The sequence below is a fragment of the Adiantum capillus-veneris genome, chromosome 30 (genome assembly GCF_014529385.1).
Source record: "Adiantum capillus-veneris isolate H3 chromosome 30, ASM1452938v2, whole genome shotgun sequence".
NCBI classification, from domain to species: domain Eukaryota; kingdom Viridiplantae; phylum Streptophyta; class Polypodiopsida; order Polypodiales; family Pteridaceae; genus Adiantum; species Adiantum capillus-veneris.
In genome coordinates this window covers 108,313,595-108,319,594 of record NC_140960.1, presented here as the reverse complement: position 1 = coordinate 108,319,594, position 6,000 = coordinate 108,313,595, and positions in this window count along the sequence as shown.

The window sequence follows — 6,000 nt, the reverse complement described above, 5'->3', positions numbered from 1 at the left end:
AAATAAAGTTGAACCACAAAATGGAACAACACTCTGAAAGCATAGAGAAAATCGAAGAAAGAAATGCTTTTGTCTATCTCACTCACAGCCCTCTTTACCTCTCCAGAACAGATCTAGCAAATTCTTGACTCCTAGACTCTACCAAGCACTAAACCCCGTGTCTAGCTGCTTCACTGCTAAGGTGTAAATGGAATGAAGAGACAAACATTCTAAGAAGAACGCTCTAAATACACACTAGGTCACTCATCATTTAAGTATCATATCCCCAGCAACGGTGCCAATGTTAGTGGGTCACCCGCAACGGAAGTCTGTAGCATAGCTAATGGGCACTAACAAAATTTCAATACTCAGGGAAGTGACTTGGATGGGGTACGGAGACTCTTTGAGGTTTTCAATCACAAAAAGTAAACCTAACAGGCTAATGCAAGAACTCAACAAGCAACTCAATCACTCAATGATCAGGGAAATCTGTCTTTGTCCTTTCTCACCGCTCTAGGTCATCACGCCATTTTAACACTCGAACGGACTTGAAATGCAATGAAAATTTATGAGGAGGTCTAGGACACCAAACTCACAATCCATCATGAAAAAGTTCCTGAAAGTTGCAACAAATCAGTCCAAAAAGGTCACCCTTGTTACCATATACATGTGGTAGTGATGTGTGTGAAGATACTTAGGACCGCCAGGTATTTTTTCACTCTTTAGGAGGTTTTTCCCCCCATGCATTGTACATATTCCCATCACTCTAGGGCTATCCATCTTTCCATTGCACAATAAGTAAAACACTCATTGTAGTGTACCTTGAGCTTCCTTCATCTTCTCCAAGATGTGTGTGTTTTCCTACAACCATAATTCCAGCAATTGGTATCAGAGAAGGTTGTGTCCTCTAAGGCTTAGTCACCAGCTGCTCAAGCTGCTCACTTTTTGTGATTTTAGTGAGCTTTGGCGAGCATTCGCAGCTCGACAAATTTTTTGGGTAGACTCGTAGAGCTCAATTTGCTCAGATTTTTTATTCGGGCTCATTTTGACCTCCGTTTCCACTATAGCCAGGTCTGCATAGGCAATTTTATCATTTTGTGCAAAATATTTATCAACACCAATTATTATATAATAGGTCCTATACAGCCTATTCTGGGTTGTGCTATGTAGCGCATGCTCGTCTCACTCAGTTTCTCCTCATTTTGGGCAATTTTCACATTTGCATGGCTGACAACAACAGAGATGTGTTCAAGATGTTTGCTGCTGCGGACAAATAGATGGAGACAACTACCCTATGTGGGATTACAAGATGCAACATGTTCTTGTGTCCAAGGGCGTTTGGAATATTGTGCAGGGCATTGATGTATGTCCCGATTATGAGGATGTAGGAAATATTGAGGATGTGGCAGGTCTTGCTGCAAGGATTGCTATTGTTAGAGTTGTTTTTCCTACAACAGAACAAGCTCATTGGGATGTAAAGGATGCGCAGGCTCATGCATTGATTGTGTTGTCTATAAAGCACACCATTACTCCTCATATTTGTTCAGTGAAATTTGCAAAACAAGCTTGGGATATTCTAGTTGGTCTTTATGCAAGCTGCAATGAGGCAAAAATTGCATTGTTGCGTACAGAGCTGGAGTCGAAGATTATGCATGAGGAAGATGATATGGACACTTTCCTTGCTGGTGTCAAGGATATCAATGATCAGATTATTTCTATAGGTGAAGTCATTTCAGATAGTTCCCTTGTGTAGATTGTTCTTGATGCCTTACTAGACTTTTGCTAGTACTTGGAGACTTATGACCCAAGGAAATCCTGAAGTTTTCAAGTTTGATGCATTGTGCACATTGCTATTGCAAGAGTTACTTTCCAAGAAAAACAAGACTAGATAGTGTGCAGTTGAGCAGGCTTTTTTTTCTTCTCAAAGAAAGGGTGCTAACAGTAATGCTGTCACTTTTTATGGTTCTTCTGCGAGTGAAAAATCACCTATTTCTAATGCTTCTGCTGGCAGTAATTCGTCTAGAAATTCTGGTGATAAGGGAAAAAATAGAATGTGTTCCCATTATTGTAAAGCTAATGATCACTTAATCAAGCGGCGTCCTAAGTTGAGGGCCAAAGAGGCTAAGAAGAAAGAGGATGGTTCCACTGCAAATGTTGGTTTCACTACAAATGCAGCCGTTGTTGAGTCTTCTATGAAAGGAAATTGTGATGTTGATGTTAATGCAGAATGGGCTTTTAGTACAGAGTGCACTTACAATCCTATTGTCCATGATGCATGCATGTCAATTGCTGTAGATTCACATGTGTGGTATTTCGACAGTGGTGCTACAAAGCACATTACCTCACAAACTGAAGTTTTTAACTCTCTCGAGTCTGTCCCTCATGGGAATTCAGTCACTTGTGCCAACAATGCCTCTTATCTGGTTCAGGGAGTTGGAAAGATAGTGCTTACTGCTACAAATGGCAGTTCTTTCACACTTGTTGATGCACTTTATGTACCTAGGATCAAGAAGAATCTTTTGTCTGTATCTACACTTGCTAGACTTGGACTTGTAGTCAAATTTATGGATGACAGATGTACAGTCCATGATCTCAGTTTTGGTGATGAAATGTTGCATCTAGCCTTTTGTGACGTGGGCTGTATAAGCTCACTTTGTATGACAAGTGTGGACAAAATTTTGCAAATGCAATTGCACATTCAAGGGTTGTTTCAGATGAAAAATTGTGGCATGCACGTTTTGGGCATATGAATTTTACCAGTTTGCTGCGTTTGTAAAAATATGATATAATTGCTTCCTTGCCGCCTCTTGAAGCACCTGTCAAACATGTTTGTGAAGGCTGTATTTTGGGTAAATTACAGCCTGCTAAGTTTCCAAAGGATGGGTCAGCTCATGCTACATGAAGATTGCAACTTGTGTATAGTGATGTTTTGTGGGCCTTTGCAAACTCCATCCTTGGGAAATTACTTGTACTTCATTGTCGAGGGATATGTATTTGAAACGTGATCCGGGTAGGCGCTGAGCCTCTGGCTGTGAGAGGTGTGAGAGAGAACAAGAAAAATAAATGCATATGGATTTGGCAATCACCGTAGTACTCAACTAATCAATTCTATCTCTGAATACAATGTAATCAGTAGCCAAGGTGGGCTATTAACAATACCAACACTTGGATCAATTGGTAAATAGGAGTTTAAGCTCCCTTTACAGATTCACTGGGCTGTTAACGACACCGAGGATTATTAAAACCATTAATTAATCTTCAGACTAATGATGGTGATGGAAACTTTTGACTGTCACTTTACCTCCTTCGACTTCTTTTGCAAACTTTAATTTAAGTTCACTGTGTCAGTCATCATGCTTCAATTACTATCAATTGTCTTGGTTTGTGTGCTTTGCCTTGCCTTAATTGTTGCTCTTCTTTTGCTAACCAAGGAGGAGAGAGAAAGTGAGAGAAACCCTCTTCTTCTTCTTCATGCTTTGGTCATCCAAGGTCTCCCTTGCTTAGCTTCAAGAACAATATCGAAAGAGAGAGAGGCTTTAGCTTCCCTTCACCGGCTTTAAGCCTTGAACTTAATCTTCACAGTCGAGAGAGAGCTTAACTTTTCTTTGATCAGAGGACGAGATAGAAAGATACTCCATTTTGCTTGCTTTTTTGGCCGAGGAGGAGAGAGAGAAAGAGAGAGAGCTTTGCTACGCCTTACGATCTCCCTCCGAGCTTCACTCTTCTCCTTTTGGTCTCCTTGCTTGCTAGTCGAGGACGAGAGAGAGAGAGAGAGAGAGAGAGAGAGAGAGAGAGAGAGAGAGAGAGAGAGAGAGAGAGAGAGAGAGAGAGAGAGAGAGAGAGAGAGAGAGAGAGAGAGAGCTTTGCCTTCGTTCTTCCTTCTGAGCTCCCCCCCGGTATCCCTTCCTCCTTTGCCTCTCGGCCCTCTCGGCCCTTAAGCTTCATAATGGCACCACATTTGGCATGCATATCAAGCAAGGCACCGGCAAGGTTGGCATTCTCTGCACTGAATGCACTCCATGAGATGACATCTTATAATGAAACATCATCAATAGCTTTATGCTTTCGTAAGGCACCACATTAATCACCCAAATCATCGTTGAGCACGGCATGTTTAGCCAAGAGCCCTCTTGAATTGCACAGTCAATCAAGATACTGCCAAGCACAAAATTTTCCTCCAACAGTCCTTAACTAACAATATCATCATGAATTTTGCTTCTATTTCAATTTCTCGGATAGTGCCACACATGTTTAACATGAAGGTATAGGTGATTGCATTTTTTGAGAGAGACCTTCGACTTCGCATCTTCTTAAGCCATAGCCATGTTGGGCATTTCTTGCTATCAGTAATTGCATGATATTCCAAAAGTGGTTGAAGCCCATAAATTCTCAAATGGCACACCGATCGAACCGACTAGACTAGTACGGAATTGGCCCCCGGTAAATTTTGATTTGGCAATATCTTAGTAAGTGTAACTTTGATTGCTGATCTAAAAAGACCGAAGCGCTCCACAAAGTAACCACTTTAGGCCGTGCATTCACTTCATCTCTGTCCCCTCAGTTACAGTTGCCCAATCCAGTATTGTTCTGCAATCAGCTTAAACTTCAAACTGCCATAACTTTTGCACCATAGCTCCAATCGACGAGCCGTAAAGATAGGCCGGTAGAGCACTTCAAGCACTACATCTATTAAGGTATCTATTGGCCCTTTAAATCCGCATCTGGAATACATTAATCATCAAACCTTGCATGTCATCAAGCCGTGATCACTGGTAAATAATCAAGTAGACTTCAATCAAGCATAATGTGCATCCTTTTGATGATTTTCCCATCATGGAAGCGGAGCTGCATGACATCGTGACTTTCATTGATGACTATTCCAGACATGCATGGGTATATCCGTTGAAATCTAAGTCCGAATTGTTCATGTGCTTTAAGCAATTTCTTGCCATGACTGAAATGTCTCAAAATGTATTGGACACCCTCCGTTCCGATCGACAGGGGGAGTATACGTCTCATGAATTTACTGCATTTTTGGCTAGTCGTGGGATTAAACACCACTGTATAGTGCCATATATGCCTCAGTAAAATGGTGTTGCTAAGAAGAAAAATAGGTCTCTTATGGAAATGGCAAGATGTATGGTCAAGAGTCAAGCTTTACCACATTCGTGTTGGCTCGAGGTTGTCATGTGTTCCACTTATGTACTCAACAAGTGTCCTAAAAAAGTGTTGTAAACTATGACTCCATATGAATCATGGCATGATAGAAAGCCATCTATTGAGCACATGCATGTTTTTGACTATTTGGCTTTATGGTTTAGTGTCACAAGTGTAGCGAAAAAAATTGGATGATAAGACTGTCAAATGTATTTTTTCTTGTTATAGTGTTGAAACCAAAGGTTACTGGTTGTACCATCCGCAAACAAAGTGTATTTTGATTTCACTTGATGTTGTGTTTGTGAAAGATTCTGATCAAACTTTGTTGTCATGTACTAGAGATAGTATTGTAGGCTCACAGGACATTTATGACACTTTGTTGCCTCTTTTAAGTGGTGGAAGTACCAATGTAAATTTCAATGAGGCAAATGTACAGCTTATGGGGGTTTCAAAAAATGTTATACATCAGCCTATTACTGATGCAGATGTACATGATGTACTTCATGAGGAAAGGGCTGAAAATGAGCAGGCTAGAGGTATACCAAAATGGTTGGTGCACACTTTGCGTGAAAGTAAATTGGATACACCTTTACCTAGTCGTACTTGTTCAGGTTCTTGCCATGCCTCTTATGCATTAGACTGTTATGCTTTGGCTGTGTCTAGCTTACATGATGTGAGTAACCTCTGTCTTTTGATAAAGCACAAAATTCAAAAAATTGGATGGCTGCCATGAAACCATAACATGATGCACTTATAGAAAATGATACATGGACTTTATGTGATTTTACTCTTGGAAAAAAGGCCATTGGTACAACGTGGGTTTACAAGTTGAAATGCAAGCCGGATGGTGAAGTTGATCACCAT